The sequence below is a fragment of the Onychostruthus taczanowskii genome, unplaced genomic scaffold (assembly GCF_017590055.1).
Source record: "Onychostruthus taczanowskii isolate IOZ18803 unplaced genomic scaffold, ASM1759005v1 scaffold45, whole genome shotgun sequence".
In the NCBI taxonomy this organism is placed as follows: domain Eukaryota; kingdom Metazoa; phylum Chordata; class Aves; order Passeriformes; family Passeridae; genus Onychostruthus; species Onychostruthus taczanowskii.
The window spans coordinates 663,254-688,092 of NW_024502014.1; the positions used below are offsets into that span (position 1 = coordinate 663,254).

General features: G+C 44.5%; 1 protein-coding gene across 1 annotated transcript in view; it reads left to right on the plus strand.

Annotated features, from left to right (window-relative positions):
- BDH1 (3-hydroxybutyrate dehydrogenase 1) overlaps nt 1–20,752 on the plus strand; it is a 58,648-nt gene extending 37,896 nt beyond the window's left edge. The window contains exon 8 of the mRNA XM_041414494.1: nt 20,654–20,752. The gene's annotated coding sequence lies outside the window, so the exon portion shown is untranslated. The remainder of the gene's footprint in view (nt 1–20,653) is intronic.
- The last annotated feature ends 4,087 nt before the right edge of the window (nt 20,753–24,839 follow it).

Sequence of the window (24,839 nt, forward strand, 5' to 3'; positions counted from 1 at the left end):
TGATGCTTATGGATTTGGAGTAAAGGAAAACCTTGCTCAGATGCTCTGAATTTCAGAAGAAACCCTTCTAATGTGGAAGTCAGCTGGGAAGAGGGCTGAGGTGGGCAGTAAACACCCAAACGATGCTGTAGGAGTGCAGGTGTACAATCTGCTGCTGCTCTTGGCCCTGAAGAGCCAAGGCTGGATGGGGGAGATGTTCTAATGAGAAAAAAGGTTGGGTTATGCTGACTGTGGGGTGAAGCAAAGTCTTGACTCAGATTTATCTGTTTGGAGACTGTGCCAGCTGGCACCATCTCCTAAGCTGGGTCCCCAGCTAGCTTTGTGTACCCACTTGGTGCTCTCAAAAAGCATCCACCCTCAGAGATGATAAACCCTCAGCTCCCGTTGGCTTTAAGTGTGGTTGTTTTGAGTTTGGTTTTTTTTTTTTTTTTTTTTTTTACTGCTTGGTACACTGACTCATATTTCAAGTATTATTAGCATATATTTAAAGGTATTTTCTAGATTCTACTTTTAAGATCTGTCCCACTGAACCAGTATGATCCTGTTGTGTTATTTAAAGTCAATTGGTAGAAAAGTTTTTGCATGTGCTCATGATGTCCTTGGTTTTGCTTTGTGTTTCTGGTAGGAGGTAAATCAGGAAGCTTTGGTGATTCAACTCAAAGCTGTTTCTCTACCTGTTCCCTTCTCATGCAGATGACAGACCAGAATGAAGGTGTACTGATTATGCCAAGGAATTGCTGCTTCAGACAAAAATTAAAAAGAGAATTGGGGGTAAAACTTGAAGTTATTAATGTGAATTTACATATGAAAACTCATTTTTAATAACTTTCTACATCACAAAAACTTTTCACTGGAGAAATAGGTCACTTGAAAAAATCACCTATTTGAATATTTTTCTGGTTCTCCAGGAGGCTTTCTGTTTTGACACTGCACAGATATTTCAATGTTAATTCAGCTGGCACTGCAGTGAGTTATAGCCATTGTTGAAGTATGTGCACAAGAAGGGAAATAGAAGAACAAAGATGCTTTGAGATATGCAATTCTGTGAACACAATTACTAGAGGAGACATGAATGCAAAACTAAACTTCTCTATTAAAGTGAGTGTTTATTATTTCTCAAGATTGTTCTTTTACCAGAGAGAACACACATGTATCATTTTGCTGCCCAGATGTTTCCAGAGGTCTCTGTTGAGGTCGTTCCTGCTGAGTGCAAGGCAGGTGCTGCAGGGAATAATGGGCAGCAGAACAGAGAAATGCTGTGGTGCTTGCAGGGGAGGATGATGACCCAGGACAAAGCCTTGCTCTGCCCCAAATGCTGCACGTGCATCTCCCTACTGGATCCTGAAAAGAACAGCAAATTATTCCCTTCTGAGACGTGTTTGTGTAATTGCTACTCTAAGTGAAAGCAATCTCATCATGGATTTAAACCAAAATTGTAATTTCCAGTTTCCCCCTGCCCTAGCCTTCTGTGAGAAAAGTTCAGGCCTGTCTGGGGAGCAGGGGACCAGATTGCTTTGGTTTCTGTTTGTTGTTGCTTGCAATAATGCTCATCTTCCCCTCCTCCAATCCTGTCCCCAGGGAGTCCAGATGGAGCAGGTGGGACCCTCCAACCCTTAATCCATGACAGGCAGCAACAAGTACACTACAGAAATGCAGACAGGGTGTATTTTTTTCCCTGTGGAAGCCTTTTGGCATGCCTGAGCTCCCCTCTGCCTTTGAATCCAAGGACTGCTCCTGCAGGGTGGGTGCTGCTCTGCAGTAAGGGGTGTCTCTCCTCTGGTATGTCCCTGGATGTCCAGCTACCACTTTACCAGCACTGGTTGTAGTGTCCCTGTCAGGTTCTTCTGATCCCTCCTGTAACCTTTCCAAAATTACTTGGCAGTTTCACTGTGACTGTGAAGGATGGAGACTGCTAGCCTGCAGGAACTGGGGCACTAGCAAGAGGATTTGGGAGGTAGAAAAGTTCCAGATTGCTGGGTTTATACACTGTGAACAGCATTCAGTTATGGATTTCACTGTGACTTCATTTTTTTACCTGGGAGAGCTGAAGTTGAGTGGTATCACAGCTTTGGAGGACACAGCCTGGGGCTGCTGCTTGAACTGAAGGGCTTGAAGACCTGCAATAACTGAGGGTCAAGTCCCACAGGCACTTACAGGTGGTGACCAGAGCTTCCTCTGCTGAGCTGCCCCACTGGCAAAATGACAAAATGTCCTGGTGCTCAGACCCTGTGGATAATCTCTCAGCAGCTCCATGAGCTGAATGCAGCCTCTCCATTTATGTCCTGTGCCATCAAGAGCTGAAGAAACCTGGTGTGGGCAGCACCAGGGCAGGCATGGGAAAGCTCAGCTCTCCTTCCTGGGCATGGTGATGGTGCCAGGATTGCTACCCAGGCTTGCTGAGCTGCAGACACTGGGAACTCATCACTGTAGGAGCAGTGCAAGAGCTCATTGCCACCTTGACAAAAACCACACTGGCTGAGCAGTACTTGGTGCTCTTGTAGCTGTCTAATAGAGCAGAGGTGCTGATTTTTTCGTTGTTATTACTAGCAGTGAATTATAGTGTTCAGCCTCTGAAAGGACTAGTGCTGGTGGAGCAAAAACCTAAGGGGTTAGTGCTCCTGCTCCCACTGTGATGCTGCTGGGATGGCTGTGGGACCATGTGGGGACACCCAGAATGGCCCTGCTTAGATCAAATCCCTTTCTGGATATTGTGTTTTGTAGAACTGTGTTTTTCTGCTCAGTCTGTAATTCTGAATTGCAAAGGCACAGTCGTGACTGACTACACTTCTAAATATTGTGATAGCAAAAGTCTTTTCTGCTGCTGGCCTGACAAAAAGCACTGCACCACTAGCAGGCAGCAGCAGCTTAAAATGAGCTCTGCAGACTCTCAGGGACAAGGTGATGGCTCCAAAGGGGATATAGCTTTAGGATGAGGGCTGGACAGTCTCTATGACCTCATTAGATAAATGGTGATGGGGAAGGGGCTGGTGAATATCTGCAGCAAGCTGTGAGGGGAAAGGACTGGGTGGGTAAATGTGTTGGGAACTCTGGTCTCTGAAGGAGATGCAGAGATCTCTGCACAGTTCACACAGTTGTTTCAAACCAAGGATTTTTAATTTTCTGGCTATGCAATTAGCCTTGCTGTGAAGCTTCAGCAATAGATATTTTACCATGTCCCTTGAGAACACTAGTTCATTAGTTAATTAGTTTACCATTTTAATTAAAATTGTGCTGCTTAATTTCTTTGAACTGTACTGACTTCAGTGCCCTGGTGCCATTATCTCACAGAACAGAAGGACACACCTGATGCTGGCTGGCTCTCACCATTGGTGTGTGCAGTCCCTAAGGAAAACCAGGACGTCCAGGCACTTTTAGTGCTTACAGGCACATGGTGTTTCTGGGAACAGTTCCCTGATACATGCTCATTTTACCTTCTGCACCCAGCCAAGGCACCTTTGGGTCCCATTGCTTTTCCCACCTTGCAGAACTCTGGGCATGTCTCCAGTGGTGAGGAGACAGGTTAGAGATGCAGAATGACAGGCTGGGTTTGTTAAATTTCACTGCATGTTGCTGGCTGTGGAGATAGCAGAGAAAAAGAACATATGGGTAAAACCTCCTCTGCACCTGAGCTGGTGGTGCCTGGCTGGTACTCAGCCACATCAGGCACAGCCTTTGCTGGAGATTAACAGGGCAGAGATGTATTAAGTGCTCTGCAGAGCCTGAACAATGTAATTACCCTCCAAGTGAGGCACGAGTTTGTGCCAAGAGATTTTTATCTTCCATGAATGAGCTGGAGGGTGAAGGGCTCCTGGCTTTTATGAAAGGCAGGAAACTCCAACTCTCCAACTACTGTTTTATGAGCCAAGAGATTTGACCACCATGAAGCAATGTCTGTGTCATTAACTTGGCCAGACAGCCAGAATATGTCAGGACAAGGGTGGTGACTAATGCTGCTAGAAATGCTCCCAAATTACTCGTAAGCTGCTGCTCCTGGAGCGCCTGCTGTCACCAAGGGGTCTGTCCTGACAGCACCAGGGCACCTCTGCCAGCTGCCAGCTCTTCCTGGCAGTGCTGCAGGTACTGTGGCCATACAAGCACTTTGGCACAGTCTAAAGTGGAGCTCCAGAGGAGAGAAGCAGGCAGCAAGAGAAGAGTGGTGTTTCTAGGCAGCAGGAGGACTTTGTTGGTGTGGGTGTCTTTAACTGAGCCCATTATCCTGCCCTGTCTGCTGCTCCTCACAAATGAATCCCTTTTGGTCTGGAAACGAGTTTGGCCTCTTGCCCTGCTGTCCCAGTGCTGGGAGGGCTGCTCTGCACCCCAGCCAGCCTGGCTGCTGCTGCTCCTGGTGGCTGGACTAACTGTTTCCTCTCTGGTGTGTTCTGCAGAGGAATGAGGTCTCTCCCATTGTGTTTTGCAGAACCATCCAGCCATTTAGTCCTTGCTAGAGCAGGCTGGTTTCCTGCTGGTGTGCTCTTTCATGTCTGTTGAAAGTAATCCAGCTCTCCTGAATGTGGGCAGCAAGAGCAAACTTCCCTTGTGCCAGAGAGACAAACTATGTATCAGACATGGCAGCAGACCCTTACAGACCCGTGACAGTGATTCCTCTTCAGGCTCATCCTGCCTCTCTCAACACTTGTTTCTGTTTCCTCCCTTGTAGCCAGTTCCTTTTTGTTCCTTGTCTTTTAGCAGAAGCATCTTCAGTTTGTTAATCCTCCTTTGATGGCATGTCAGCTGCTTCTCTGAAGTCCAAAGGGATGAGCTCCAAGTCTTCATTTGACTTTCAAAGGAAGAAAGAACAAAGTCTGACAAAATTCCTCTTTGCGAAGTCCACATTTATTGCTACTGTGTCCTTCATTATCTTGTACTATTTCAAAATTTGTTTTGAAATCTGGCTTTCTACTGCAGTTAAACTACCAAGCCTCAACCTTTCCTTATCACTTCTCCCTTCTTAAGATCAGATATTGTTTTGCATTTCCTTAACTGCATCCCAATGTCCCAGATGTGCTCAAACTCTGCTATTTCTGCTGCCTCTTATGCCAGTCCACTCCAGCAAACAAAACTATGGGCTTTTCCCCCTGAAAATGGGCTGAAAAATGGTGAATTAATGTTTATCACGTTATCCATCTTGCTTCTTACATCATATCCAACATTATTGGTTCTATATTGAAAAGTAAGGCAAAGAGTTAACTTGGCTTGGGGCCATCCTGAGATTACATTTACCCCATTTTCTCTGTAGAAGGACCCTCCCGTCTCCTTCCTTTGATCTACATTCTCTCACCTAGCTGACTAAACTTGTCTGTTTGTGTGTTACCTGCTGTGAGGTGTCATTTGGTCTGAGGATTGCCGGAGGTTGTAGCCAGATGCTTTTGACCTGCCCTGTGTATTGGTGCCTTTGCTCTCATTCCCTATTCCATTCCATTGCAAATTTCTGCATGCTCCAGCTGCTCTTCTAAGGGGGTTAAGTGTGCCTTTGGTTGCTGTGCTGCTTCAGACCCTTTACCTCTTTTGCTTGAGATACAAGTACCACAGCAGCTTAATAGCTTTTCTTCCACTTTTGGTCTTGAATTCCTCAGTTTAGCTGATCTCTCTTTTCCTAGAGATGATCAATTTGCCTTTTGGACTTGGGAATTTGGGAACATGTTTCTTAGAGGTTTGTTGTAAGCTAGTATGTGCTCAATTGATAATAATTTGTTATCCGGAGTCTTGTCACGAGCTCTGCCTGGATGGGCTGGAGCACACACCACCATGTGTGTCTCTGGAGGGTTCCACGTATCCTGTGGCACTGCAGTCTCCTGTCTCTGTGTTTCTCTGCACACCCTTCACTCTGTAATCATCCTCCCTTTGTCTCTGCTTCAGAGGCAGATAAATCTCTGCTCTCCTGTTCACTGGCTGGTGACTGCTTAAGTCTTTGGCTCTCCTGCCTCCATCAGCCCTGCCCCTGCAGCCGGGGCTCAGCAGTTCATGGTCCACCAGCTGGGAGGGAAGCTGAGAGGGGAAAAGGGCTATTCATGCGGATCAGGTGATGGGCACTCCCACAAAGCCTAGCCTGCAGGACAAAGCGGTTTTGGGGCTTGCCAAGTTGCCTCTAAGGATGCAAAAACCACCTCCTGTGCAATTCCTTCCCTTAACAGAGGGAATTCAAACCTCTCCACACAGCCATGTGGTGCCTGTGACTGTGGGCACAGTGCAACCTTCGTGGCTGCTGTGCCCTTAGAGGAGCTGGCACAGAGAAACACAGCTGGTTTTAGCCTCCTCTCTGTCAGTTTTAGCCAAAAATTAATAGCACACCAGCTACCTCGAACCTGGACAGCCAAAGCCTTCCCCTGTTGCAGTTTGCAGATATTCACATTCTGGTTAATAACATAATTGAGATGTTTCCAGTGATTTAAAAGACTTCTGAATAAGCTCTTGGCATAAAGAGGAAAAAGTGAAAGCCAGAGTCAGGGGGAATCAAGAATTCAACAGAAGCCTTTGAACAGCTTTTGATTTACATATGAATAACATTGATCTGCAAAGGGAATTGTGTCCAGTCATCCCCAACAGAGGCGCCAGGCAGGAGCTGCTTCCATGCTGGGAGTATTCCCCAGTTCCTACTAGGATTATTCTCTCCACCATGCTTTTGTGACTGTGCGCTTCTACGTACTCACCCAGGATCTCACACAGACAAGATTCCCTTGATCTCAGGGGCAGTGAACCACAGAGTCCAGAGGGACTGTGGTATGTGGAGCAGGGACAGATGTAGAGTCCTGGAGGTGCTGATGCAGGAGCAGAGTCAGCAGGCAAGGCGTTCAAGTGCCTCGATGCCTGTGCTGGTGGTGGGGCAGCCCGGCAGGGACATCTGCTCTGCTGCCAGGCAGTGCCTGTGGGCTGGGTGCTGACCCTGTGACTTGTGTCAGCTCCTTCCGTGGCTTCTTGTCAGTTCTGCTGCTGCAGGTGCTGGAGATGAAGGATTCTGTGGCTTTTTCCTTAGAGGAGGCACTCGAGCATAACGTGCAGCCCATAAACTGCTTAGGAGCATCTAAGCTTTACTTACTGTTCCTTCTGGGGTAACCAGCGTCATGTGCCAATCTGACTAATGCTTTTTAAAATGCAGTAGATTAAAGGTGAATGTGTTGTTTTGGATTTAGCATTGGAATGACAGCATTTCTCTTTGCTGTTCACATACAGCTTGTCAGGGATGATGAACACTTCCTCTTCCTGACTCTGCCAGTCATCCCTGAACGTGACAACAGCAGTTCAGTGATTTCATCCCTGCCCTTTTTGCACACATCCATAAAACACAGCTGCATGCTGTTGCCCCAGCTTCATGTGAGAATATGGTAGCAAGCCAAAACCTGAATTTTCATATCTAGATGTTCTGGTTTTATATATTTTTTTTTCTGAATGTCAGCCTGAACCGGTTGATGATCCATTCCTATGGGGATTCTGCAGCTGCAGACCTTCACTCCCAGCTGCATGTTAGCAATGACTGTAACTGAGGCTGAAACTGTACTTTAATTCCCACTGGAGCTGTGCAAGCCTTGTTTGTATCTGAGTGTCACTCCATATCCCTCTGATTGTGTAGAAGGAAGTGCTTTCAGAATATATCAGGACCCTTCCTACTCCCTTGGCTTCTTTCCTTTCTGATCACTGTTCCATGTTTTACTCCTTCAAAACTTATCTTTTCCAATTGCTCCAAAACATTTTCAGTGCCAATAGCTTTTAACTGAACGAGACTTTGATTTGGGATTTCTTGCTTTGGTTGCAGGGAAAAGAGGGGGAAGTATTTTTACTTATGAGCACTCTGCTCTCTGTGCCTGCAGTATTCTGCAGGACACCTCATTCCTGTCTTACTGGAACTGGTTTAGACCAACCTTACATTCACAGCAATTTATATTTAATCTGCTGTCCAGATCTAGTGCTTCTGAGCCACTTCAGTCCACGCACCTCCTTCTCCTTCCTATTTTGGGCTCCTGGGTGCTTTGACGCTTCTTCTGTGTAGCTCAGCCTTCCGAGCTTCAGCTTATGTGAAATCCCCAAGACAGCCAGCTTATGTCACCATCATCCATCAGGGACAGCCACAAAGAAATCTGCAGATCAGTAGAGCTGCTCTTGCTCACATTCCTCTGGAAAGGGACAATGTAAGTTTAGGGAGGAGGCAGGCATGCTGCAGAGCTGCATATGTGATGTTATGACATCTGAATCATAGAAAAGAATGTAAAGCTCATTTGCTACAAACCCCACCTTTGAGTATATGAGTGTTATATAAAGCAATCATTTATTGTGGTATTAGAATAAAGAACTGTCTCCCATCCTGTACAGATGTGATGGTTCTTCTCTCAGCAATAGGAAATGTCTTTGTTCACAAGATGAGGTGAAAGAGAACTTGTCGAGCTTGCCTGAGCATATGTCCAGGGTACCAAAACCCACAGACAATGTATGTCTCCTGCCCTGCTTCGGTGCAGCCTGGATTTATCCTGTTCCCCTTTTTTGTAGCTCTTCTGGCAGAGCTACTGAAGGCTCTAAGTCAGGAGTTGCAGCTCTTTCTTTTGCTCTGACAGAATTTTAAAGGGTGTCACCTGAAGGGCTGTTTTTCATAAAGGCTAGAAACATTTGTCCAGCTACAAATGAACTATCCCTGTCCTGGAGAAAACCTGGGGCACTGTGTCCAGATCGTGGTCATGCATTCAATGGAGCCTGGCGAGCGGCTCTGCTGCCGGCCTTGCTCGTGTCACATTTTTGCTCAGGTCACCTCTTCCCTGCTCCTTGCCCTGTCAAAATACAGGGACAGGATTGCTCCTGCAGTACAGATGAGAGACAACCCAGAGGTTCAGCCTCACCACGGGCTCCTCAGCAGGTGCCAGGAGCAGGGCACAGTGCAGCCGCTCTTCTGCCTGCCCAGAGCAGCAGGGACCTGGCCTTTGTGAGAGCAAGCTGCCACTGCAGATCTGATGGAGTGTAACACCTCCTGTTACTAATCAAGTAGCTGTTATCTGTCTCTCCAACCCTCCTGGCCCTTACCAGGTGTGCATCCTATTTGTTTCTTAAACAGCTCCATCCCATGCTGTTCAATAATGTGAGAATTTTGTGCTTGAGAAGCTGGATGCCGCGCTGCTCTCTTAAATGGCTGTTGTCCTGTGTTGCAAATAAACAAGATTGCACTGGGTTTGTAATCAACAGCAATTAACTTGCCACAGAGGTTGCAACAGAAATCTTTTGCCCACATCACAGGCTCCTCTGATCTTTTTCACAGCACCCAAAGCCCTAGTACCAGTGTCTTGCACAGACGCACAGAGCACTTTTCTGTCCAGCAGCAGGGCTTGGGGAGTCTGCAAGGCTCTGTCCCCAAAGCCAAAGTCACCACTGGGGAGTGCAGAAGACAGCCCAGGGCTATTGGTGTCCCACAGACACCTGCTCTGTGTCCTGCCATCCATGCAAGTGTGACGCCCATGCCAGCCTGACCAGCTGCAAGGTGGGTGCCTCCTGGACTGCTCCCAGCAGAGTGAGGTGCAGGCCAGCCTGAGCTCCCCACAGATCCCCCAGGGAGGATCACAGCATGCCCACTGCCTTTCTACCCCAACCTGGCATTTCTATCGCTTTTCCTCGTGATGGAAAGAGCACCTGGAAGCACCTAGAACACCTGCACCTGAGCCTTCATCCAGGGACCTACTAAACTTCAGTTGAATTTTCTCTTTAAAATCTGACATCCCTTCTGACCCCCTACTTCCTGGGCTGTGCTGGGGTAGTGAAACCCCTCCAGCAGATCCCCATTGCACTGGGGAGGTCTCTGGCCCCTGGGATGAGGGAGCATGCCAGGTTGCTGCTTAGGGAATGTGCCACCCCTGAGTGGAGCTCAGTGCTCTGCCCTTGCAGTGGAGGCAGGGAACCAGCTGACCAGCCAGCTGCTTGTGCAGATAATTGCAGTATCAGTGAGGTAAATTAGATTACGTTTATTTAATGATCAGTTATGTTCAAGCTCTCACACAGACATCTTTACTATGTTAAATTCAAATTAATTAATTGCTTATTCTGGGAAAAGATTAACATCTAAAAGCTACATATGACTTTCAGGGCTTGTCTATTTAGTAGTGCTTGACTTGCTTCTACAAGGCTTGATCTTGCCAAGTCAAGAGTGAAACATAAAGGGCATTCACTACAAGTGAACTGCATGTAGCACCTGAGTTTGTACTCACTTCACACACTGCTGGTAATTGCCTGCTTTGTTTTTGCTGGTGTGCCTGAAGTGTCCTGGATATAAACTGGTTCAGATGACAAGGACATCTGTGATGTGCCAGTGAAGGGCAGCCAGGAGGCAGTTCCTTCTGGGACAGTGCAAGGGGTAATACATGACATAATATCTCTTTCCCACACCAGAAGTGCTTCTGCCAATGAGTATTTCCTTCATCCCTCCCTGCCCACTGCTGGGAGACAGGACATGTCCAAGCAGATCTAGCAGATTTCTCAAATGTGAGAAGATGTCTCCATTTTTATCTTAATTGTCCTGAAATTTCAAGGTCTTAAGGTGTCATAGTTGTCCAGGTAGCTGGAAGAGAGACCCTCTAATCCGTGTTCTCTACATCCAATAACTAAAAGATGGAGCAGCAATGCTCTGAAAGACTCCTGCCAATGCAGTATCAGCACTGTATCTCAAAGTAGAGAATGCTGCTCCTGCAGAGGCCAAGAGGATATAGTGGATAGGCATCCTAGTCAGCCTCTGAACATGAGGACCACTACTCAGTGTTTGTACTTTTTGAACAGCTTCTGGAAGTAGATTTTCATGGTTGATCACAGTTTCTCTAGCCTGTTCTTCCTCTGCTGTCTTCCTGCCTGTTCCCATATCAGCATAGATACTCTGACAGCCCAGAGACTGGTGTTTTATTTCTGTCATTCCAGTTTTTCCCATGTATTATTAGATCAAGATGGTTGTCTCTGTCTCTCTTACTTCACTGAAGCTGCTATAATGTAAAAGCAGCACTCACCTCCTCTACACGTGTTTACCAGGACAATTCTCACCCCCAGAACAGAGTATAACTTTATGCTATCTGTGTTTCCTCCACTTTGGTGAGAAGAGATTTTCCACTTGGAAAGCCACAGAGATCGATGTGCCCTGGGTCAAATGCCACAGACTGATTTTCTCTTTAAGCACAGATCTCAAAATGCAATTTGCACCCAATTACACAGGTTTTCACCAGGTTTTTCATGCTTCCAGGTAGAACAGGCCCCATTTTTTGTGGGGGTTGTCTTTGGAGAGGGACTCCAAGGACCTGTGCAGAGAAGGTGTGACCCCAGCTCTGCAGCAGACCAGGTTTGCTGTGAGCATAAGTAAGGATGTCCCATCTCCTGGCACTCAATACCATTAGATCCAAAGCAGGATGCTACCCTTTGTCCCCAGGTACCCTTGGCTGACAGAATAAACATGAATTCATTCTGGTTTTCTCACCTCTGTCCTGCTCATGTCAGAGGTGAGACTGAAGCTGCATGAGGAAATGCACCGTGTCCACCAGATTCTGTGTTGCATTGATACTGACTGTTAACTAAAAATAGACTCCTTTTGAGTGTCATAACAGTAGCTGCTATTTAACCCCTCCTTTTCAGTTTATTTTTGGGCTCCAGAATGGGGCAAGTATTTGTTGTAGGAAGAATATTGGGAAAAATACCCACTCTTTTTCTTCAATTCTCTTTTGCCTTGATGGAAATGAATGACAGGCTACAGCCGTCAATATGACACACACACACTCTTAACCACACTCAGACACACTTTTACACAATCACACACTCAGACACACTCACTCTTACCCACACACATTCTCACTTTTGGTTGTCAAGGGTCTGCCCTGCTCGTACTCCTTGTTAAAGCCACAAAATCCACATAGTCTCTGTTTTTCGTCCTTGTTCCTTTCCCCTGAAGGAAAACAACCTTATAAATTCCTGTGGCTCTTGGGAGAGGTGGGAGGTGGGTACTGACTTCCCTGGTGGTGTAGCTGCTTTTCATCCTTGCCTCATCCTCAGCAGAGAGTGGGGCTGTGCTGTGTAGTGCCAGGAGTGACAACTGCAGCATGTCTCTTCTTGGGCTGGAGGAGCTCACCTGCATACTGCACTGCAGTATTTCACAGCACACTTAGACACAGCTAAGCAGGTACAGCTCCTTTGGCTCTGTGGGATAGGTATCTTGCTCTGGTTCCAAGCTCGGCTGTGTATTTTTAAACATTATTGGAGTCCAGATGAAATTGCTTCCAGCTGCTTTCACAAAGCCTAAATATTGCCAGGGTCCCATATAATGTTCCTTTCCTGCCAGATTGTGGCCTCCTATAGGGAGGTCTTCAAAGACCAGTTTCAACAAAATCAAATTATTTTGGAATATAATTGCCTCTCACCCCCTTAAATTTCATTGTGTTCTAAAGAGTTTCCTGTAAACAGATCCCACTCTTTAAAGGAGCCATGCTATTCTGCACTGCTGGTGGGAGCCAGCCCTCATCAGGCTCCCCAGCATTAGCAATTCTTGGACAGACAGTGCCAAAGTAACTAGCTATGTGATAAAACATCACATTTTTTTCTCCCCAGCACTGCTTGTGCTGATATTCAGCTCCTGCAGGAAACCATATGGCTTCCAGAGTCCTACCCACATACCTGGACGTGCCTACGCACTCCATGAGTCACACTCACTGTTTGGATGCCCCTTGAGTCATCTGAAAATCTGTGAAATTTCCACATCTCTTTTCCATGCAATCTCTTAAGAACTTTAGACAGTTATGTATGAGGATTTACATATATATTTTTTTTTCTATTCTGTTTTTAGTTTCATGGGTGGTAGTACACTGACACTGCTTATTTTTGAAGGAAATTGAATCTTGATGAGAGCAGAGTACTGACTGCAGCTGTCTGGGGATGGAATTAAACTGAAAAAGTGAGACCCTTTTGAAAGAAGGGCTTTAGGAGCAGGAAGTCCAACGCACTTGGCTTCCACCCTTTCTTTCTGCTCTGACAGGGCCATGCCTGATCACTGCTGACCTTGGTGGGTTTCTGTGTCCAAGGACAGCTGCAGTGCTGCTGCAGGGGGATGTGAGTACCTTGGGGGGCCCTGACAGGACTTTGCAGCACTGAGGAATGGCACAGATGGAGCAGCCTTGGGTCGCTCAGGGGGTTCTGGGGACTGACCCAGGGCAGCAGGGCTCGGGGTAGATACTTGCCTTCATGCTCCTTCAGCTCCTCAGCTGCAGGGATTCCAGCCTCAGACAAGGCTATCTGCCCTTTATCAGTCTCATGACAAGATAATTTTGCTGCCTCAGGACAGCACAGGTGATGTGTAAACTTTGCCTGTTGCTTTTGCTGACAAAAGTAGAGAAAAGAGTTCGTTGTCTTTCCTCTATGATGGGCCAGCACTGAAGATGCATTGTAGCCCAAATTAAAAACAGCAGCCCCAAGGTTTGCTGCAGCAGCCTGAAATGATGTAACCAGCCTGCCAGAAACAGCTACTTTTGCAGCTGTGGCCCAAATGCAGGCAGTGTTGGGAGTTTAACAGAATAATCTCACAAGCAGTTGAAGGGGAAGGAGTGTGTAGATTGACTGTTCTGCCATGGAGTGTGTGAGCTGACTGTTTGCACTAAAAACATCTATGTCTCCTCATAAGCATTCTGCAACCAAGTGGTGATTCTGTGGCCTTATAGAGTCAGAAAAATTGCCAGAGGTACATATGAGTGTATTGTACATCTGGAAGCAGCAGTGTGAATTTGTAGAGAATTTCTTCTTGTAATTTAGGTTAGTAAAATTGCCAGTAATGTTCATTAGAGTAAACAATCAGGCTGCTTCACCCTCTGTGAGAGAGTGTGCTGCTTTATTCACCCACCCCAAAATGCTGCTCAGTACAGGCAGGGGCGCTCCTGTTTCTGTACTGTTGAGAAGCATGTGTGACCTGGAAAGCTGCAAACAAAAGCACTGCTAATTTATACTCCTCCCACCCTTCATTCTGACTGGTACTGTTTAAAAAAAAATCACTCTGTGGAATAATAAAAGAACCCCATGATATTTTCAAAATATGATAGTAAACCTGGATAACTTGCTGTATAGTGTTTAGTCAAACAATATTGGTAAAATATGAGTTTTAATGCTACTTCAGTGAGCTACAATGCATATATACTGGTATGTAGTGCATGCAGCAGGTACACATATACATGTGTGCATGCATGCAACATGTAGGAGGTATGTTCCATAGAAATGGGTCAGGAATGTGAAAAGCAGAGCTAAAGGAATATGAGAGGACAGGAGAGCTTCAAAACAAGGCTTCACAGAAAGCTGCCTCGGTGCAGAGGGTTCTGGGGTGGTGAACCCCTGGCACAGCACTGCTGTTCTGCCTGCACATGGAAACTCACCATGAATAGGCAGCTGCTTGAAATACTGGCAGCAGCGTGCCAGCCAATAAGAGGAGGAATAAGAGGTTAAATAAGTAGAGACAAAGTTTCCTGTCTGAATGTATGCTTTTGCACAAGCAACAGGAATGAGCTGGGTGGTTGTTTCTAGGAAGGCTTGTTCTGCAAGGGCTGCTGGAGGGATCAGTATAACAGATCTAAGCCCATGTAATGTACTCCTTAGTGAGAAGAAGAAAGTCTCAAGGTTGTTTCTGGCAGAGTCTGTTCCTGCTTGGAGCAAAAGGAATGCTGTGATGGATGCCTGTGTCCCAGGAAGCTCTGGCAGCTCCCAAGGGCCCCTGCTGCCCTGTCAGCTCAGTGGCAGCCAGCACCTCTCGCTACCTGCAGCCCTGCCCCAGCTGTTCCCATGTCTCAGGGGCGCTTCTGAAGCTGCCTCTTGCTCAGCCAGAGAGCTTAACTGATCTTGGCTATTTAGGGGAGCTTGGTCTCCAGCTGAGCCTCTCAGTAACTCCTAGGGAATGGTGGTGTCTCCTTACAGTTTTCCAGGATGAAGAGGCCACCAGGAGCAGCGAGCTTGAGACAGAAATGATAAGGCTGGGGCTCTGCATCCCTGCTGGCTTGTGCTGCTCCATCTACAGATTAGCAGGGACTCATTTTCATGTCCTAAATGCCTCCTCATCTTTCCTTCTAGCTGAGTTGTGTTCCTCAAACGCTCTGTGGATCTCTGTAAGATGGACTGCTTTTGTAAATTTTCTGTATGATAAAAGTGCACTAAGAAGCCAAACCTATTGTTCAATGAGCTTAGAGATGACTCCCCAGGTCTGCACAAATATTGAAAAGATTTTAGAGGTCTATGAAATGAAAACCATGGTCCTGCTTTCAATATATATCACTGCTGAAACTGTCATGGACCAATGCTGATATTTCAGTCTGACTGTGGTGATTGTGGAGTGATCTCCCTGGAGTGATTCTGTTTATCAGAGATGCTTTTGTGAGGCATTGGACTCTGGCTGCCTGGGCCTGAAGTCTGCTTTCCCCTGCAGCCACCAGCAATGAAGAGCTGGTCCATGTGTGGGATGGTAAAATCTGCAAGGGAGTGTTATGTTTTCCACATTTTCAAAAGTACTTTCCACCCATCCAAAGAGTTTACAGAAATAACCTGCTGCAAAATTTAAAAAAGCAGCAAGCTTGTGTATTGTGTGGAAAAGTTAAACTTACTGGGAGCTAGACCACATAGTTTCCTTACAATACTGCTTGGGTAGTGACATTTCTGAAGCACTGTGAGTCAGTGGGGGCTGGATCTGCTCCTGTCCCCTCCCTGGGTGGCTGCAGCCAGCACGGACAGCACAGTGCTGGGCAGTCGGGCAGTGAGGAGCAGGGGAGCAGCAGAACTGAATTCTTCCTGACTAACTGCAGAAAATCCAAGGAGTTCACCTAAGGAATCAAGCAAGAGCTGAGGTTGCTTTATACTCATGCAACATTGCTTTGATGTTTCCACTTCTGTGGACGTATACATAAAACAAACACAATGGGTATCTAGCAGCTAATTCTAGCCACAGATACAAAAACGAGCACACCTCAGTTGCTAGTTCCTTGAAGGTATGGGCTCCTTCTGATGTAAATATGAGCATGTGCCTTGCTCTGCAGAGACTAGCCACAACATTTTCATTTTTAGTTCCATTTAGCTGAAGCAGACAAAAATAAAATCAGCAGAGGAAAAGATGCATCAGAAATTCACTGGAACTACACTGAAGTTGTACCCTGCATAAATAGCCTCAGCAAACAATAATTAACACAGCCAGCATGTTTCATTGTATTGTTAGAGAGTAGAAACAGGGATAATCCCTTCTGAATTGTAATGTAATGCCATACATAATGATAAGGTTTTCTTTCTTTGGACTACTAGTTTTGTTTTCCATGATGGAATGTCTTCAGAGAGTTTAAATGAACTGTTTGCAATGAAACTGGATGTTTCCTCCAGCATGTAATAATCAAAACCAAATGAGATTTTAATTAATAATTGAATAAATCCTTGGTGAGTTTTTGAAATAGAAGGCATGCTCTACATCTGCATGATGCCAGGAGGTCTGTGAGAATACTGAGCTGTTTCTGATTAGGAAGCTGAGAAGTTGCCCTTGAATCCAGACCAATGATGGTGGGCTGAGTTCTTCTCTTAAGCCTACCCTTAGTGCACAGACCTGGAATTTCTCAGCTGTCCTAAAGCAGAAATGTAAATTCAGTGCAGCTTTGGTGAGCAGAATACTATTCTTTGTCAGTAGCTGATTTCTGTTCCATCTTTGATAAGACTAAATATAAAGCAGTAAAAAACCAAGCCCAAACCTATCAGAGGTTTTATCCTGTCCCATTCACCTTGGAGGAGCTTATCTAGTGTTTTACTATGTTAGAGATGTCCTCTGCAATCAGAATAGTCCTCGGGATCCCTGACTTGGAACAAGTTATCTTGAAGCTGTTGTTTGCTACAACACTGTCCAAACCACCTTCCAGAGGACCCCAGGAATGTAAAGAATAAAGGGCCAAGAGAAACTCTTTATGAAAAAGAATGAGCTGGAATGAAGCAAACCCAAAATCTAAATCTTTGTACACTCTTTTCCTTCAATATAGAGCAATTTCAATGTAGATGCAGCCCATATCTGGCTGTGAAATTGACTTTTCTGTTTAAATATGTGGTCCAGTCTGTGAGCACCTGAGGTGAAAGGCACCAAGCCTCCAGGAGATGGAAATGAAAGGACACCAAGTGCTCAGAGAGGAACCTTTCACTGTGTTCAGTCTATAGTGATGTGTGACTGCATCAAGTCACACCCTGAAACCAGCTCAGTGGCTTGTCTTCACTTTTCTAGTTGGAAGCAGCCCCAAACCTCACTGCTCTTGTCCCAGGAACCTTTCTGGGGGACCTTTGTTCTTTTTTGCTCAATAGCCTTACTGACCTGAAGGTACCCTGTGAGGCTGTCCACTCTGGAAATCCCAGATTTCCTGCTCTGCCACCTTCTAGTGCCAATTCACCTTAGCTGAACACAGATGGCCATGGTTATGTAGTACAGCCCTATCTGCTGAAAATCTCACTCCTGAGGCCCCTGTCAATTATCTTCCCCTTTCATGGCCTTAGGAAGGGCTCACAGTTGTCCTTTGTTGACTGTTTTTGTTTCTTGCCTCTCTCTTCTGCCTGGTATGACTTTGATCTCTACATTATTTCAACTTCACAGTGTTTCTTTTTGCTGCAGCTTTTCATGTCATCCCATGCTTCTTCTATAAGCTTGTATCTGTGAAATAGACAATATTTACTGGTGAAAGAAAAAGGACATTATTTTATCTGTAAGTCTTAGTCCACATAGTCTCTGCATCCATTTAAAGAAACTTTGCTGATTTCAGCATTAGGCAAATACATAAATACAAACCATTCCAGGACAGAGGTCTGCACACCACCAAGTAAATGTTTCATTTGGCCACATTTCCAAATTATCAGGAAAATGGGACAAGAATTGCAAGCATACACCTGTCTTCCAGCTTTTCTTGTCCTTATGAGTCAGTCCTGGTATCGGACAAACTCGTTACTCAACGCTCTCTGCTGTTGCAGTAGGGCAGTTCTGAGCAGGAATGTGGTACAGCCTCTGCTGGTATCACTTTTTACCTTGCAAGAATACAGTTGTGGTAAGTGGAAGATTTTTCCCCCCAGCAATAAAAATCTGAAAATAAGGAAGGTTGTTGGATTACTTCGAGAAAGGCTGTATTTTGAGGACAAAAAGCAAATAAAAGGAATAGAAGCACTGGAATACCAATAGTAAATAGCCTCACAGTACCTGCTCTCTCTGAGTGTGCATGTTTGATTATTGCAGCCAGCTTCCCTGTAGCTTTCTGGAGCATCTAGCTGAGCCCTTAGACCCATCTGGAGAAGTTAGCTGTCCATGCAGCTTTGCCAGCAGCAACAGAAGACTCAGTGTACTCAGAAGTAGTTCTGATTCTGGGAATCTAGTATAACCTCTTTGGGAACTTACAACCAGAAAATGTTAAAATTTTCATTGACCTCAACTTGCAACAGTGTTTGATCAAATAATTGGGGCAAGATAAGTGATATAGAAGCAACAAAGCTTAAATGAGTTATCTATTGCAGAGGATTTACTGAAAGGACAAACAAGAATCTGCTAGTGGGTCAGTAACAGGACTTTGAACTCTGATAACTTCTTTTAGAGTCAGTAAGAGTAGGCACAGAGGCCTTTTGTGAAAAAAGGGCAGGTTTACAAAGATATTCTCCACCTAAACACATATCAAAATATATCAGAAAAGCTGTGTGGACACTGCAGAATCTCAGCACCTCTGAATGCTCACTCCTGGAGAGAAGGGCGGGATCCATTAACTGTGGGCAATTCCTGCAGTCCTAGGTCCTCTTTATCAGTAGATCCCTGCAAGCTGGACAGTTTCCCAAGTTTCTTCACTGTTCCAGCTCTGCAGTTGTCCAGTGGGACACTGGAGGACTCATCCCTCAGCTTCAGTCACTGGCAGCCTCTCCCTTTCATTATTCATAAAATTCTAAACAAGACTAAATTTTTTTTCTTGAATTTTCCAGCTGCATTCCATTTAAACACCACTCTTTTCCTTCACATATCTGTGGTACATACTTGCTTTTATCCTCCCAAATCTTCTACACAAACAAGGAGGAAAAAAACCCATTAAAGGGAAGGTGTGCCTGATAATTCAATTACCTGCTCACCACCAGTGAGCCAGGAGGGCCAATTTAAGCTGACTCCATAAATCCTCCTCTCCAGTGATCTCTGCAGAAAACTTCCACAATCTCAAGGAGCAGGGAGTGTGGCAGGGAGGAGATGGGAAGCTTGGGCCCTGTGTACCCATAGCCCAGCTTGTAGCCAGTAACAGGGACAGTGCCACAACAGAGCCACGATTTGTGAAGGGCAAGCCAGCAGTCTGCTGGCTGTGCTCCTGCTAATCATCCTCAGATGCACATTGCTCCAGTTATTGGGTGAGCTCAAATGTAGGTGTTAGCACAGGAAGAAGGGATTTGAAACAAGTTTAGCTGTCTGTCATCCCAGGAGAGAGAGAGGGGTTACTATAAGAGATCTAAACACTCTGTGTGTTTCTGCAATGTTCAGAAATACTCAGTGGTTGGTGTGAAGTAGAACATCTTAATACATTGCACCAAAACAGTTTATTTGGAGAGTGACTTTTAGCTTTGCAACAAGGTACTTTCTGATAAGTATGATTTTGATTCCCATAAAAATCACTAACTCCCTTTCTATTTTTCCCAATCAGCTCATCTAGGTACACGTGTCTGTAATCCCAAAATACAAAGACTTTTTGTCTTTTCAGGTGCACAATTGATGGACAATGTGGTGGGAGCAAAGCACGTATCTCTCACCCTTGTGCAAGAGGCATAAGGCTGGGCACAACCCCATGCTTCCAGCCACAAACACTGCATTGTTTGGGGAGGGAAAACAAAAGTGTCTAGATGTGCTATGCTGTGATGTCATTTTGCTGGGCTGCTGGATCATGTGGTTCAGGCACCCCAGTTTCTGTACACCAGGGGTGGTGGAAATCAGCAGAGTAAACCAAGCTATGCATGGCAGCTCTGTTTCAAGGCATGCTGGGGGCTGTGCCACAGAAATAAGGAAAAAGCATGTTATTTACTCTATTTCCATAGAAAGGGCTTCTGCCCTTTCTGGGAGAAGGTGCCACTTTACATAGCCTGTGTCTGAATCCCACAGTGAGGTTTAATAGCTCTTTCTTGTGCTTTGTCTGGAGTGCCTTGCTATTTTGGGGGCATCTGTTACATTTTCATAGGATGTGAGGAGTTAATTTATTTTTAGTAGCTGTTGTTTTAGTTGGGTAATGTGATCATACAAAAATCCACAAATTTACTTTCTGAACACTCTCCTTAGCATTTGGTATGGTAAACCTTACAGCAACTGCTGCCTTCCTCCCAGAAAACACTTCTCAAGAGCCTCTAACAAGCTCTTTAAAGGTTTATTTCTTGTGTCAGGTTTTCACACAGACAAAGTCACTTCATACAACACACCAACCTCTCTGCTTAATTTGACTGGGAAAGTTAAAATAGGTGGGTTATATAATGATGTTTATCTTTACATCAGGAAGTCAACTAAGAAGCTGTTAAGCTGATATTATATAACACAGCCCTGATTATAGAAAGTGTGGAGGAAGATGGTCTAGGTTTATGCATGTTATATTGGCAGGTTTATGCATGTTATGTTGGTAATTGTTATTGGTAATTGTTTACAATTATAATTAATATTGTTTTGTGTGTTTTTGCTTTTGATGTTTTACAGCCTTCCAGAAGATGTTGGAGCATTAGCAGCCAGGAACTGAATTTTGCTTATAAAATAGTAATTTTACTCTTCTATACATTAGGTACATATATTTAAATAAAACATTCTAAATAAGGAAATAGAAGTCTCATATTTCTTATAATGCTATAGTTCCTGAGGTTGCTGGAGTAGTAAAACTCACTCTTTTGTAGGATTGTGAGCTGTCCCAAACCCAATAGATAAATCTTATTACGAGAGCAAAAGAAAGAAGTTTGCTGTATACACATGGCATACAATCCCTAATTGAACATGAGCTCAAACAACATCAGCACCCATAAACTGCACAATGATGGGGGGGGAAATAGTCTTTTAGACAAAAAGAAGTCCAGTTTTCTCTTACTCTCCCTGTAAACAGGAACACGTTCATCTACTAGCCATGCCCAGCTGGACTCTCTAATGCTAAGAATAAAGACATCCTTGTGTTCTGATGGAGATCAAATTAACCTAAGACAAGTTTCAGCTATGAGGACAAACTGGATATACAGTTCACAAATGAAAATTATGAAGATGGTATTACTGGGGAAACTGACTTCTCTGTATTGAAAAAAAAAAATTAAAATTAAATAAGCAGAGATGTGTAAGAGGATCCTGTAAGAATTCCATTGAGAAGGCTTAATTAAATTTGCTGAACAGTGATTTTTTCAAATAAAACTTTGATTTTAACAACTGAAGATCAGATCCTTCCCGATGTAATAGGCAGCACCTTATTTTACCCATGAGAGTGGAGATGATAGACAAAAGTGAGCTGGTATTTCAGCTGTTAGCAGTACCTATGACAGGCACGTGGCTCATTGGGTTGTGTGACAGAGTAAGTGCAGACTGTATTGGAAACAGTAGCTTCAGTCTTTAGTGGCCTCATGAAAATTTTCCATACATAATAGCTTTTTCAGGTAAAAAAGGACACGTTACCATTCCATGTTTTCATTCAAGTAGAATGCTTCTACAAGAAGTTGTTTGCATCTCTTATAACCCACGAAATTACAGATAATAACAAAAAGGTGCTCTTGTGAAAAGACAGCCGCTGGAAGGTAAGGCTGTGGCACACGATCCAAACTTATCAGACATCAGAGAATCCAGATGAGTGGAGGCATAATGAGCAAGCTGACTTCAGTCAGGTTTCATTCCTTGTTAGGCAGGGGAAATGAGGCTTCATTAGTTTCATTGCTTCCCCAGTTAGCTGGGGAGTTAACAAGGAAGGGAAAGCTTTTCTGCAGCTGTCAGAGATCCTTTCATGAGCATCAATTCCCAGTTCTGAATGAATAAGAGAAATCACCTACTTTGTATGGTGACTGCTAGTAGTATATGGTGATTTTGGGCACTAAATCTGACAATTAGGAGAGCACCAATTTTATTGTTCTTGTGTTTTCTTTCATCAGTAAACCCAACATAAAAAAAGTCTTGAGTTTTACTCATCATTCTTCAACATTCAGCATTTATTTTTACTAAAATTAAAACTATAATTATATTATTCTAGAAATATTCTACATTATATACCAGTGTTCATCTTTAATTATGAACAGATGTACCTGTATTTATTTAATCTATTCCACCTTCTGTTGTAATGGAATTTGTCTCAGCTTGTAACTACTGGGTTTTTTTTGGCCATACTAATAACTGTAAATTCTTGCCATGTGATGATGTCTGCAGTCCTTTTTTATTTGGTGTTCTTGTGTTGATTGACATTGTGTGTGAATCCAAGCAATGCTTTTTGAAGTCTCCTGTTCTGAGTTCACAATACCCCTGCAGTTACTGCATGGGACATCATCTGCAGCACACCCACTGCCATTGCCAGTTGGAGAAGCCCTGTTGTCAGCTGGTTCCAGTGGGACTTAGGGGTTCACCAGGTAGCTGGCATGAAGTCAAACCCCTCCATGTCCTGTGGCCAAAGTGTGACTGCCTCAAAACATAAGAAGCCTGACAGCATTCTTGCTCCCTGTGGTGCCAGCTGACCAGGTGATGTTTCTAAAGCAGAAAGAGCCATTTTTAAAGTGGCAGCTGGAGTGCTTCGAAGAGTAGGAGCGGGTGTAGGATCAGGTACAAATCTGTGGCAGGGCTCACTACTATGATCACTTGCCAGAGCAGGCAGCTGCCAATGAGTTCTGGCACAGTTTCCCAAAGTGGGAAAACATCGTTTCTGTTTCACTACAGTTTATGAAACTGGGGTTCTTAGGCTCTGACACAAGGCTGCTTTTTCCCCATGTACAAATGGCATGGGCTAGGATCAGCTGGCTGTTACAGAGCGTTTTCCAGGGAAAAAGCTTGTGCTGTGCTGGCCTCCCTGCTGCCAAAAGCTGCCTGGTCCTGTATCACACATCCCCCTAAGCAGTACGTGTGCTGTAACAAGCTGCCTGTCCCTGCCAGAGCCCATCCAGGCAGAACACCCCAGACATGCTCCTGACAGCAGCTGCAAAAGGGATTTTAAAGGCAAATCTGAGGGCAGTGAGAAAAGGCCATTGGTCACATCCTCAGATGCATCTGAGGACCCAAGTGGCAATGGGCTGCTGCCTTGTGTAATTGCCCTGGAGTTCCTGTGCCAAGGGTCATCTTGGAGCACAGCCAGGGCATGTTAAGAGCAGCATAATGCTGACTTCTATACTGACCACATCAGTCACAACTTAACTACAAGCTTTTCTGTATGCTGCCTGTGGTGGTTTGATTTAAATGGTATTGTTCAAGTTGTGGCACAAATGATGCTCTGGTTCACACTCAGTTTTCCCTTTCTCCAAGGGAACTACACAATTTCCTGAAAGCTGGAGTCTGAAAAAGATGATGTCTAACACAGGACAATTTTGCAACACTCTAGCTGCAATGTTGCTAGAAAAAAGTAATTTGCCACTCACGGAATATTTTCTATATGTGCTGGAATTTCAAGCCCACTTTTCATACTGAAGTTTAATACTGTGCTTTCTGGTCCAACTGCTTTCAATCAGCAGATGTACTCCTAGAACAGAAACAGAAGTGCCGGGAACCAGTGTCGTTCTCTGAGGTACAATAAAGCTCACCTAATTGCTTCCTGACTTGCTGATCCATCATCCTGACCCCCTCTTTGATGTTTTCTTTTTTTTTTTTTTTTTTTTTCTCCTAGAGCATTAGTAACAAGTGAGAAATGCTGTCTCAGGTTGTTATATATGGGATTATTTCTCTATTCCCAGCACACTGACCGTATGTAATGGGATTATCTCTTATTTAAAAAAAAAAGACTTGGAAACATCAAATACTGTGTAAGAAAAAGTAGTTTCTGGTGGTTCCTTTAATAGTAAAAAAAACTTTCATTTTTTGTTTTGTAATAATACATTTTTGTCAGTCAGCAAAACCAACCAAAATGTTGCAGATGTTTGTTTTCTGTTAGCTAAATTTAGATTGTTCTTCCTCTCCTTCTGTATACATATTCCTCTGACATCAAGAGGGCTATTGCCCCTTTACAGCACATTTATTGCTGTTGTAAACACTGAAAACTGATGAGGCCAGATGATGGAGGCTTCTGCCAATGTTCCTTCTTAGCCTGCTTTCATTTCAAAATATCTGAACTGGTACCAGCCAGTGCCAAAATTCTGAGATATGAAAATACAAGAAAGGAAGAAAATGGGCAATGTGTGTCAGCACTAAATGTATATATTCTGCTTGCTTCAATGAGATGTGTGAACACTTTCACAGTACATAGTTCTGGGAGCAGGACAAACTCCTGGCACAAATCAAATAACGACACAAGACTATTGGGGAGGGAAAAGAGAGAGGCCTTGTCTAGATCTAGGTTAGATCTGTCATGGTGTAAGTTTCCTTAAGATTAGGTCTTTGCCAAAGAAAAACCTAGTTCTGATTTTTATACTTGAAATATGTGAGAGTTGCCCAGAGACTCTTTTTAGGTTCTTTGGATAAGTTCTTGAACATTTTTGGTTGTGCTTAAATCTAAAAAGTGTAAATGGAAATGTGAGCTTGGATTAAAATTACAAAAAAAAAAAATCACGTCAGGAGTATTTGCCTTGGACTGTCAAGTCTCTTTCTGCCTCTCATACGTGTATACATACAGTGTTTGAAGTGTATCAGATCAGAGGCTCTGGTTGACTGCCCATCTGATTGAGAGGTAAGTTAACATTCTCTCTTAGAACAAGAGTTGCCCCAATATCCACCAGCTTTAATATAAATTTCC